Here is an 11,781-nt window from a genome sequence, read left to right on the forward strand (position 1 = left end):
GACTTCGTGTTAGGATTTAACTGTTTATTTGGGCGAACCTGTGCCCGGTAAACTGAAAGTCCAATTACAGCAGCAGTCTCGCACAGATAGCAGTCTCGGACTGATAGCGGCGAACGGAGCGTCGGCCTTCGATCAACAACTGACAAGCGGCGAAGCGCGCCGGCATTTATACTCTTGCCGTCGAATGTTCTAGCGTTATCGCTGGCGGTGGCGTAGCTTCCAGAACAATCTGTACCGTTCGCACAGTGGGCGTGATCTTATCGAAATGATCTACTACAGTCCGGAATCTTCTAGAAAACTGCAGGCGCGGTTTGCGCTGAGAATCGTGCGGTGTTTTCGGACGATAACAAAAACTTGGGGAAAATGGAACGTGGCAATATATATATATATATATATATATATATATATAAGGGAAAGAAGTGTATACCTAAGGGCTCGTTTTTCCGTGTTTTTAACACAATAATAATGAGATATAACAGACAGTAATGCCAAGAAATGTACAGGGGAAGTTATTAACATTATTGGAATGTAAATAAGAAGAAAGAAAAGTGGATGAAAAAATTACCAACTGTAAGCAGGAATCGAACCTACGACCTTCGAATTACGCGTTCGATGCTCTAACCACTGAGCTATTACAGCGGCACTCCCTCCATCCACTTTTTTGGGTTTATCTGTGAATTTAGAAGTAGGAGCGACAGTCAGCGCCATCTATAAGCCAAACAACGAGTGTGAAAACACTCTTATGCGCATGTTTGGCGTCACGTAGCACGTGAACTTATTATGAGCGGGCAGCTGATTAATTGTCCCTCTTATACAACCTAAACACACCAAGTCTGCCAGTACGAGACCCTCGTTCAATGAAATAAGGGAAAGAAGTGTATACCTAAGGGCTCGTTTTTCCGTGTTTTTAACACAATAATAATGAGATATAACAGACAGTAATGCCAAGAAATGTACAGGGGAAGTTATTAACATTAATGGAATGTAAATAAGAAGAAAGAAAAGTGGATGAAAAAATTACCAACTGTAAGCAGGAATCGAACCTACGACCTTCGAATTACGCGTTCGATGCTCTAACCACTGAGCTATTACAGCTGCACTCCCTCCATCCACTTTTTTGGGTTTATCTGTGAATTTAGAAGTAGGAGCGACAGCCAGCGCCATCTATAAGCCAAACAACGAGTGTGAAAACACTCTTATGCGCATGTTTGGCGTCACGTAGCACGTGAACTTATTATGAGCGGGCAGCTGATTAATTGTCCCTCTTATACAACCTAAACACACCAAGTCTGCCAGTACGAGACCCTCGTTCAATGAAATAAGGGAAAGAAGTGTATACCTAAGGGCTCGTTTTTCCGTGTTTTTAACACAAAAATAATGAGATATAACAGACAGTAATGCCAAGAAATGTACAGGGGAAGTTATTAACATTAATGGAATGTAAATAAGAAGAAAGAAAAGTGGATGAAAATATTACCAACTGTAAGCAGGAATCGAACCTACGACCTTCGAATTACGCGTTCGATGCTCTAACCACTGAGCTATTACAGCGGCACTCCCTCCATCCACTTTTTTGGGTTTATCTGTGAATTTAGAAGTAGGAGCGACAGTCAGCGCCATCTATAAGCCAAACAACAAGTGTGAAAACACTCTTATGCGCATGTTTGGCGTCACGTAGCACGTGAACTTATTATGAGCGGGCAGCTGATTAATTGTCCCTCTTATACAACCTAAACACACCAAGTCTGCCAGTACGAGACCCTCGTTCAATGAAATAAGGGAAAGAAGTGTATACCTAAGGGCTCGTTTTTCCGTGTTTTTAACACAATAATAATGAGATATAACAGACAGTAATGCCAAGAAATGTACAGGGGAAGTTATTAACATTAATGGAATGTAAATAAGAAGAAAGAAAAGTGGATGAAAAAATTACCAACTGTAAGCAGGAATCGAACCTACGACCTTCGAATTACGCGTTCGATGCTCTAACCACTGAGCTATTACAGCGGCACTCCCTCCATCCACTTTTTTGGGTTTATCTGTGAATTTAGAAGTAGGAGCGACAGTCAGTGCCATCTATAAGCCAAACAACGAGTGTGAAAACACTCTTATGCGCATGTTTGGCGTCACGTAGCACGTGAACTTATTATGAGCGGGCAGCTGATTAATTGTCCCTCTTATACAACCTAAACACACCAAGTCTAAACACACCAAACACACCATCCACTTTTCTTTGTTCTTATTTACATTCCATTAATGTTAATAACTTCCCCTGTACATTTCTTGGCATTACTGTCTGTTATATCTCTCTCTCTCTCTCTCTCTCTCTCTCTCTCTATATATATATATAGGAAGTGCCAAGGAAATATCTCTTCCTTATTACTCCAAGCTCTTCATCAGACGCCATACGGCGCCCTGTGGCCTTTGACTTGCTTGCTTTTTGTTGTATTTTTTTCGTTTACTTCGCGTAATCGATTCAGGTCGCATATTTAACTTATACAACCTGTCACTTGCATTGAAATTTTCGCTAAAGGCAGCGCTTGTGCCGAACACTTATTCCCTTCGTTTGCGTTCGCCTGCGCTATGCTACCATATGAATGTGTCTCAACGCAGCCATTTTGCCATTATTGTGCAAGGGGGTGTTATTGAATGTTCTCCTGTTATATAAAATTTATCCTTGGGGGAAATGAGGAGTATAGATCTGGCTTAGAAACCAATGGCAGTGTTTTCATATGAGGCCAAGAGACAGCCGTCTTTGTGAATAACTCGAGCAATGCTTTCGAAAACTCTATTAGTGGGCTGCATTGCCAAAGTACAGTCGCATCTTTAAGCGCCACTTTGATAATGTGAGTTAGAGGACCCTATTCCTAATAAATTTCTTTGCGTTATTTTTTATCTTTTCCAGATGCCTTAGTTTTAAAGTACCACGGGCCTACTACAATGAAAGGTAAGCAAGCTATTTCTTTGTTGTTTTTCCGTGAAGTGCAGATTTAGAGGTCACAGTACTTATCAAGCAAGTCTGCAATGAAATAAAATATCGTTTGAAGGATGTGGACTCACTGGATGATATGATTGAGAAAGGCATTTTCCACAGATTGACTTGCCCTAAAACTAAACTATCTTGCCTCGATAATGTTTATGCTAGTGAATCTTTAGTTTAAATGTATCATTGTTTATGCTGACGTAGTGTAGACAGGAACGACGATTTGTCTTATAAGGCTTTAGACTAGGGCCTTTAGTGTAAACAGTTTTGCTGCTTTGTCTCTAGGGCCCTTAAAATCAAGCTCAACGGCACTTCTAAGCTGCAATCTTGCACAGGATTAACTAAACTGAAAATAAGTATATTGAGTGCGTTCAAGTCGGCGGACTTGGCTGATGGCTAGTCCGCAGAATACCCTGTTGTTTTAGATATTCTCCAGATTTGCCTAGCTTTAAAAAGATGTGTGCATTTCATAGTGTTATGCTACAGTCTCATCATTTGTAACGTTTACTTTTCATCTAAGACAGTGCACTATTCTTGGTTATTGCTCAGTATCAGCCAAGCTATTCCTTTGCCGTTGGGACGAAGGAGCACTGCACTCACTGTTACATTGCACGTAGTAGTAGTGGGCACTCAATTGACACTGATATAAAAAGTATGTATTAAGAATTATAACGAAAAATGAGGATGTGTGAATAATTTAGAATTGCATCATGAAGAAAAAAGTAGTTGTGCAAGAAACCGACAGTTGTAGGAAAAATTTCAGAGCATCCAAGAAATTGATGAGAACACAAATAATGAGAACACTCAGCACAGATACCTTACCACCTCAAGGAAAATGCATCAGTATTTTGATACTGCATACATTTATTTTTTATTTCGTGCTTCGACCCCAAGTGATGAGTCACTGTTACTCGCATCGAACGACTCCAACCTTGCAACTTAATGCCAAATCAAGAGAGAATAGGTTCAAAAACATTGTGTACACACACAGCCAGTGAGGGCTTGAACTAGTTTTATCACAGCTGTTTCCTTGGCTTGATGGGGAAGTGCTTATCAAAATGAGAGAGAATAATAACAGATCAGTAGCTGCCTAGGACGAATTTTTTATGGAGTGAAGAGACACTTGTTAACCTACTATCACATTTACACCAAACTCACATTCGAGAGAGAGAGAGAGAGAGAGAGAGAGAGAAATAAATAAATAAAAGGAAGAGACAGGGAGGTTAACCTAGACGAACTGGTTTGCTACCCTGTATGGGGGTGGGGAAAAGGGTCGGAAAGAGGATAGAAATAGAGAGATAAAAAATAAATTAGAAAAAAAAAACACATGTGCACACATTCAGGGAGTTCGAATTACAGTCGTTTGGACAGGCCGGTTGAACGCAAAAAGCGCAGAAGCGCCTTCACAGCCTTCTTCTGCGACATAAAGTCCTGTCGGCAGCGCAGGATTCTTTCTTCCGAAAGAGGCTGGTTGTCCAGTTCATCTAGTGCATTGCAGAGTGACTGTCTCTGCGAGCAGTATTGTGGGCATTCACACAGAATCTGCCAAGTTGTTTCATCACTGCCACAATGGTCGCAGGCAGCAGTGTCAGCCATTCCTATGTGGAACGCGTACACATTGGTATATGCGACACCCAACCATAATCTGCACAGCATAAAAGCGTCTCGTCGGCGTAATTCCGGAGGAATTCGAAGACTAAGAGTTGGGTCCAAAGTCTCTAACCGTGCATAGATGAAATATGACTCGTTCTATTGTGATGAGGTGCGCTTGCGAGAAAGCATGCGGAGTTTCCGTGCAGCGTCAGTTCTGGAAAGAGGAATTTATATTTCATCGCTTTCAGTATGGGCAGAATGGGCAGCTCGATCGGCCTGTTCATTGCCAATTATTCCACAATGACTTAGGAGCAATTGAAAGGCTATTTCATGTTCTTCCTCAATGAGTTGGTGAGTCTTTTCTGCAATCTCAAATACCAGCTGTTCGTACGGTCCGTGGCGTAAATGTGATAGAAGGGATTGCAGTGCCGCCTTTGAGTCACTGAAAAGTGTCCATTTTTCTGGCTGTTGGTCGTTGATGCATTGCAATGCGGCACAAAAAGCTGTGAGCTCTGCTTGCGTTGATGTCGTAAGGTGGGAGGTCTTGAATTTTCTTGTCGTGTCATTTATCGGTATAACAAATGATGCCGTTGAACTCTTCTGTAAAACAGAGCCGTCAGTGTACACGTGTATACAGCCTTCATACGTCTCGTATAACAAGAGCAGAGCAGCTGTCTAAGAGCAGGTGACGACATATCTGCTTTTTTCTGGATGCCAGGTATAGTTAGCCTCATGTTAGCCTGAGTCAGGCACCAGGGAGGAGTCGAAGGCCTGGCGGCGGGTGTAAAGCATGTTGGCAAAAAATCGCGATATGTGGTGACCGTTTGGCAAAATGATGAACGTGGTCTGTCTGCTGGTAAAGAGGCTAGGAGGTGGCAGGGTGTCCGAGCAATATGCCCTATATGTGTCCTGAGTGCCTCAACGTCGATATGTGTCGTGATGAGGTGGTCACCGGCGATAGCTATAGTAGCCACTGTCGATGCACTACGAGGCAAGCTGAGGCAAATACGGAGTGCCTGGGACTGAACACTCTTTAACGTTTGAAGGCTTGTTTTGCTTGCATTGGTCAATGCCGGTAAACTGTACCACAGAAAACCGAGAAAAAGTACTCTGTACAGCTGTATCATTGCACTGGGAGACATTCCCCAAGTCTTCCCTGCAAAGAACTTTAGTATATTACAGATGTCTATTAACCGTTTCTTCATGTACGAAACGTGATCACTCCATGAGAGATTCCTGTCAATTATGACGCCCAAAAACTTGTGCGATCGAATGTATGGTACAGTTTGACCATTGATGCTTATAGTGTGCTTATCCATAGGCTTTCGTGTAAAAACTACGAGGGCGCATTTCTCGGAAGAAATTTCCAAGCCTCGATTTCGTAGATAGCGTAATGTTTCAGTGGCAGCTTTTTGAATGCTCCCTCGTAACTGCAGGCGTGTTACAGCCGATGCCCAAACGCAGATATCATCCGCGTACATTGATAGCCGGACCGTGCTTGGCAGATGCTCAGTGAGAGCAATTAACGTAAGATTGAACAGCACAGGGCTGAGTACGCCACCCTGGGGGACGCCACGGTGGCTGTGATGTGGAGAGGTTGGACCGTCTTCAGTGCTGACAAAGAAGGATCGCATTGACAAATAACTACGTATCCAGCGATACATCCGATCACCTACTCCTATATCTTCGAGAGCGGTGAGAACAGCTTTATGCGTAACGTTGTCATACGCCCCTTTGACGTCTAGGAACAAAGATGCGCACAGACGCTTACGGCCTTTCTCGTGTTAGACATAAGTGACCAGGTCAACTACGTTCTCAATCGATGCTCGACCTCGCCGAAATCCTGCCATGGCATCTGGGTAGATGTTCTAACACTCCAAGAACCACTCCAGGCGTCCCAGGATCATCCTCTCCATAACTTTGCCTACACAACTGGCCCATGCGATCGGACGAAAAGATGAGAGCTCCAACGGTGACTTGCCTGGCTTCAGAAGTGGAACTAGGCGACTTGTCTTCCAGCTTGTCGGGAGCGTCCCATCTTGCCAGGATTTGTTGTACAATTCCAAAAGGAGGATTCTCGCGTGTTCACCCAGATGACACAAGGCCTTATAAGAAATTCTATCGGGCCCTGGTGCCGACGTGCGTCCACACAAAGCTAGAGCTGCTCTGAGCTCCCCGATTGAAAAAAGCATATCCATGCGGGAATCCAGTGTTTGTGGACAGTTAGTCGAGGGCAATAGGATATTGGGCACTGCGAGTGGCCCAGATACTCTGGCACAGAAGTCTTCTGCCACGTCAATGCCCCGTCTCTGTTCAGAAAGTGCGAGAGCCCTGAATGGTGACCACTGAGTGGGTTTTGTGCGGAGACCTCGTACCGTCTTCCACAATTGGGATAAAAGTTTTCGTGGGTCAAGTGACTCACAAAAAACAGTCCAACGTTGTGACTCGAGTTTAATTATCCGGCGCCGAATCTTCTTTTGTATACGTCGAGCAATCCGTAAGTCTTCTATTGCCTCCGTGCGTTGTTATCTTTGTTCAGCACGCCGTCGGATTGCTCGAAGTCGTTCTAGCTCGATGTCAAATTTCGTTACTTTGGGAGAGCGGGTGAGGGTACACGTAGCATCGTGTATTGTGCTTTTAAGTATCTCCTCTATGTCGAGGGATATGTTTTCCTCACATTGCTCTTCTATGCGAGACTGGAATTTCAACCAGTCCACTCTCTGAACACTATCGCGTACCTTAGCATGGGACAATCCTTCGATTTTGACGTAAGTGGGAATGGGGTCACTTCCATGCGTTTCTATGTCTGGAAACCACTTAGCACACCTGACGAGGCCTCGTGAGACGAAGGCCAGGTCAAGGCAGCTGCTATACCTTGAACTACGTAGGAACGTTGGACTGCCACCATTTAGCAAGAAAAAATGGTTGTTGAAGGTGAAGGACACCAACTTTCTCCCTTTAACATTGGTCTTCGAACCTCCCCAGATGGGCGTTGAAGTCGCCGATTATAATGCATGGGTGACAAGTTGCTGACAGGATACCTTGTAGTCTTGTATGGTCTAAACGGCTTGATGGAGAGAGGTAGGCACCCACAACCGTGATGGTAAGTCTCCTTTCCACTGTTATACTTATATATTGATTGTCGTCATGGGGTGACACCGGATGATGGATGTAGGTGAGGTCGCGGCGAATAAACATCAGAACTTTGCTATTGTCTGCAATTGTAGACAAAATGAATGACTCATAACCAGAAAGTCTGATTTCTTTCTGTAAATTTGGCTCGCAGATGACAATGATGGGGAACTTATTGGTGTACACGAGCCGACGGAAATCGGCGATGCGTGACCTCAGTCCCTGGGCATTCCATAGAATAATCGCTGCCTTTCGAACCTGTTCTCTGAAAGACAGTGGCTGGTGAGCCATTATTTAATCAAGCGCTGCGAGTACTGGACTCAAAGCGTCCAGTAATTGCAATGCACTTCTTGCTGATGGTGTGTGCATGTTGCTTAACAACAAGCCAATTGCGTTAGTTAAGGGTCGAAAAAGAGCTATCACTTGCTGATCTGTGTTCCGCAAGTCCTCCATTGCAGCAGCTTGCTCTGAAGAAGACGGCTTCTGCTGCGGCTCTTCTGAGCGTTGTGTACGCGTAAGTGGAGGCCGCTCTTCTGTAGAGACTTGCTTGCCCCTTTGCTCTTTTCCAACGTCTGTGTTTGCCGTGCTGGAAACTGCAGCTGACAATCTTTCCTGATGCGTCGACTTATTGCCTGAAGTTGGCGCTGTCCGTCGTGAAGACCTTCGACGGCGACGTCGTCTTCGCCGGATTTTCTCAGCAGCTTCTTTGTGGGTTGAGCTGTCTCGTACCATTTGCTTCAGAATAGAATTTTTTTTTATGTGTGGACATTCTTTCGAAGAAGCCTTGTGAGCACCCTGACAGTTGGGGCACTTCAGTGTGGTAGCGCTACAGTTTTCTTCCGCGTGTGGTTCGGTGCACCGGAAGCACGCAGCGGAGCTCCTGCAAACACCCTTTACATGGCCGATCTCATGACAATTGAAGCCTTGCACGGGTTTAGGAATAAACGGTCGAACTTGTTGGCGAAAGTGGCCAACCTGCAAGTATGCGGGAAGACACCTTTGAATGTTACTCTCACACAGCGTGTGTTACCAAGCCGCCCAACACTGACAATGACGTTGTCTTGACTCGCTGGTTTCATAAGTATTGAAAGGTCTGCATTTGGGATTTCCGTTTTAATGTCGTAAATGACTCCTGATGTGGTCGCACCATCGGCTGGTATGATGGACCTAACTGCAATGTTTCCCAGTTGAGTTACTTGCTGCAGCGTGCTCAGCGCACTCGGGTGCACCACATCGACAGCCAGGATGTTTCTTCTTGTATTAAGCCGTACTTCTTCAATCTCCTTTGGCACAATGTTCTCGAAATAGAGCGAAAGCGCTTGCCTGCTCAGAGCACGCAAGCTTTTGGTAGCGTTCTTTGGCGCGAACAGAATGGAATGGGGCCATCACTGGGGCGCCGTTTTCACGGTGGCTGTACTTGACACCAGCGATGGATTGATGATCCGTCGCTTGGCCTTGCGGTGCAGGACAGGTTGAAAGCCGTCGTCTGAGGACTCGTCGCAAGATGCGGAGTACAGCTCAGTGTCATCGCTCTCACTGGATGTGTTTCCTCGCTTCTTCGAGGTAGTGGCCGTGGTCGAACCGGAATCAGACGTCACCTAGTGAGGTTGTACATCCATTACCGCAACGGACGGGGCAATACACCCCACAACTGCAGCGAAAAGTCCAGAAAAGCACTGAGACGAGTGAGATCTGTTCTACAAAGGATCACTTCGTCTTCCTCCTGTTGCGTTAATCCTCACATTCGAAAGAAACATTGTGTTACTATAGGTGCAATGCCATAACGTTTAGTGGTAATCTAACAGGTTAACTCCTTCTTTGCTGTAGCACAAAAAAACTCTTAATAGTTGTGGTGCCAATGACGTAATAGCAATAATGTTACAATGTAGAGTCGTCAAAGCGGTAAACTACAGTGCATTAATTTTTTAGGTACAACCTCGATCCGTTTAGATTTCATGGTATACTCTTGCACAATAACACGAAATTATTGCCTTGAAAGAACAGTGCGTAAACTGTGTATTATATTGCACTATTTTTCGAGTAATATTATGTGAAAACGACATATCGTTCCTTTTTTTAAAATACTGGCCTATGCACCACGTTACCACAAAACAAAAACCGGCCAATCCCACGCATACGCGGCATTCGGTCTTATGTGAGGCAGCCAGCAAAAATTAATTTATGCTATACATAACGCGCATGCCATGATTTTCTTGTTAGATCTTTTCTTTTATATCGCTCATACACACCCACCACGCTAACCAAATTTGAAGTATATCATGCTAGTGAACTGGCCATGAGTGCACCATATGCCATAAATATTATGAATGTGATGATTTCATGTACAACCTGTCATCTAATTTCGTCATAGAGTCCCGTCATGCAACAGCGATTTTGGTGTATAACAAGCCAGCTAAACAGCCATGAGCGTACCGTCAGCTTGGCAAATAAATAATGTTGCACATGGCATGAATGTGGTTATCCACATGTTAGGACTTGATAATGAAGTACTTTATACGTAGCCATTAGGCAATACGCAATTTGGTGTATATCGCGTAAGTGGACTGGACGCAAGGGCACCATCAGCTCGGTATGCAAGTCATTCTCATTCTCATATGACACATCAAGATATATATATATATATATATATTTATATATATATATATATATATATATATATATATATATATATATTTATATATATATATATATATATATATATATATATATATATATATATATATATATATATATATATATATATATATATATATATATATATATATATATATATATATATACTTGCCGTTTACGCTTGTAATATAGTCACGTCACGCAGTGCCAAATTTGGTCTATATAAAGCTAGAGAACTGGCCGCAAGCGCGCCATGAGCGTGGTAAACAGTTCATGTTGCCAATGACATGAATACAATAATTTTCATTTTACCATATGCCATTTATGGGCCTCATGCAGTCACGTCAGGCAATCCCAAATTTGCTGTATACCTATGTAGTGATTTCGCCGCGTGCTCGGCATGGGCGAGGTATGTAAGTCATGTTGTACATGGCATTATTCTCATAACTTTCATATCAATCCTTGTCATTCAAGTTCATCAGACAAGCGCGTCACGCATTACCGAATTTCGCACATGTGAACCTGGCGGAACAGCCACTGATGCTGATGAGTATGGTCTAAATGTCATTATATACATGGCATACAAGTCATGTTTTTCATATTATCGCCACTGCTTTAAGTTATTCATGTTGAAATGTCTCGTCATATCATGTTCCGTAGATACCAAGTTGAATAAATGGCCGCTAGAGCACCAGGGCCATGGTATCTAAATCACGCGGTTAATGACAAGTAAACCATAATTTCCGTCATATGACAAGTAATTTATGTTTTTCATAGAGTAATGTAATAAATACCATTCTTGGTATAAATCTCCTTAACGACATGTTTACTGGAGCATGAAGTAGTAGGTGGCTAGATAGATAGATAGTTAGATAGATAGATAGATAGATAGATAGATAGATAGATAGATAGATAGATAGATAGATAGATGCAACCACCATGGACGTTTCACGAAAATTAGCGTCTATTTGAAAAGTAGTTCTGAGACCTGGCGTGGCTCTGTGGTAAAATGCTTCATTTTCAAGCAGAATGCTTGAGTTCGAGTCCAGCTGGGACCCTGTGATTTATTATTTGCATTTGTTGGGTCGACGCTACCGATGTCGGGTAATTCTTAACGCTCACGCGTTGAAATTGCCCATGTGCGTTCTCCTCAGTCCTGGGTAGATACTAAGGGCCCATCACCTGTGGCACATACCCGCATACCAGCGGTATATAACCACCCGTGGGTATGTGCCACTGTCTGGTGGAAAGTGCTCGATGACGTACGCGACGGGATCGTGATTTTACTCATGTCTTGACCAGCGCGTGATATTCGTCAAACCATCTTACCCTCCCATGCTAATTTTAGTTCACGCGAAGTTAAGAGGGTGACCACGAGAGCACCCAAGCGTAAGCGGCCAGATAGTTATGGTAAAAGTCGCCGAAGTTTTCAAATAAAT

At 43.6% G+C, this 11,781-nt stretch overlaps 4 non-coding genes across 4 annotated transcripts; all 4 read right to left on the reverse strand.

The window, feature by feature from the left end:
- Nucleotides 1-566: 566 nt before the first annotated feature.
- Nucleotides 567-639, reverse strand: TRNAT-CGU (transfer RNA threonine (anticodon CGU)). Its single transcript has one exon. It is a non-coding gene; the product is annotated as a tRNA-Thr (tRNA).
- Nucleotides 640-1,022: 383 nt separating this feature from the next.
- TRNAT-CGU (transfer RNA threonine (anticodon CGU)) lies at nucleotides 1,023-1,095 on the reverse strand. Its single transcript has one exon. It is a non-coding gene; the product is annotated as a tRNA-Thr (tRNA).
- A 383-nt stretch (nucleotides 1,096-1,478) lies between these two features.
- On the reverse strand, nucleotides 1,479-1,551 carry TRNAT-CGU (transfer RNA threonine (anticodon CGU)). Its single transcript has one exon. It is a non-coding gene; the product is annotated as a tRNA-Thr (tRNA).
- Nucleotides 1,552-1,934: 383 nt separating this feature from the next.
- On the reverse strand, nucleotides 1,935-2,007 carry TRNAT-CGU (transfer RNA threonine (anticodon CGU)). Its single transcript has one exon. It is a non-coding gene; the product is annotated as a tRNA-Thr (tRNA).
- Nucleotides 2,008-11,781: the final 9,774 nt, after the last annotated feature.

This window comes from Rhipicephalus microplus, chromosome 9 (assembly GCF_043290135.1).
Source record: "Rhipicephalus microplus isolate Deutch F79 chromosome 9, USDA_Rmic, whole genome shotgun sequence".
In the NCBI taxonomy this organism is placed as follows: Eukaryota; Metazoa; Arthropoda; class Arachnida; order Ixodida; family Ixodidae; genus Rhipicephalus; species Rhipicephalus microplus.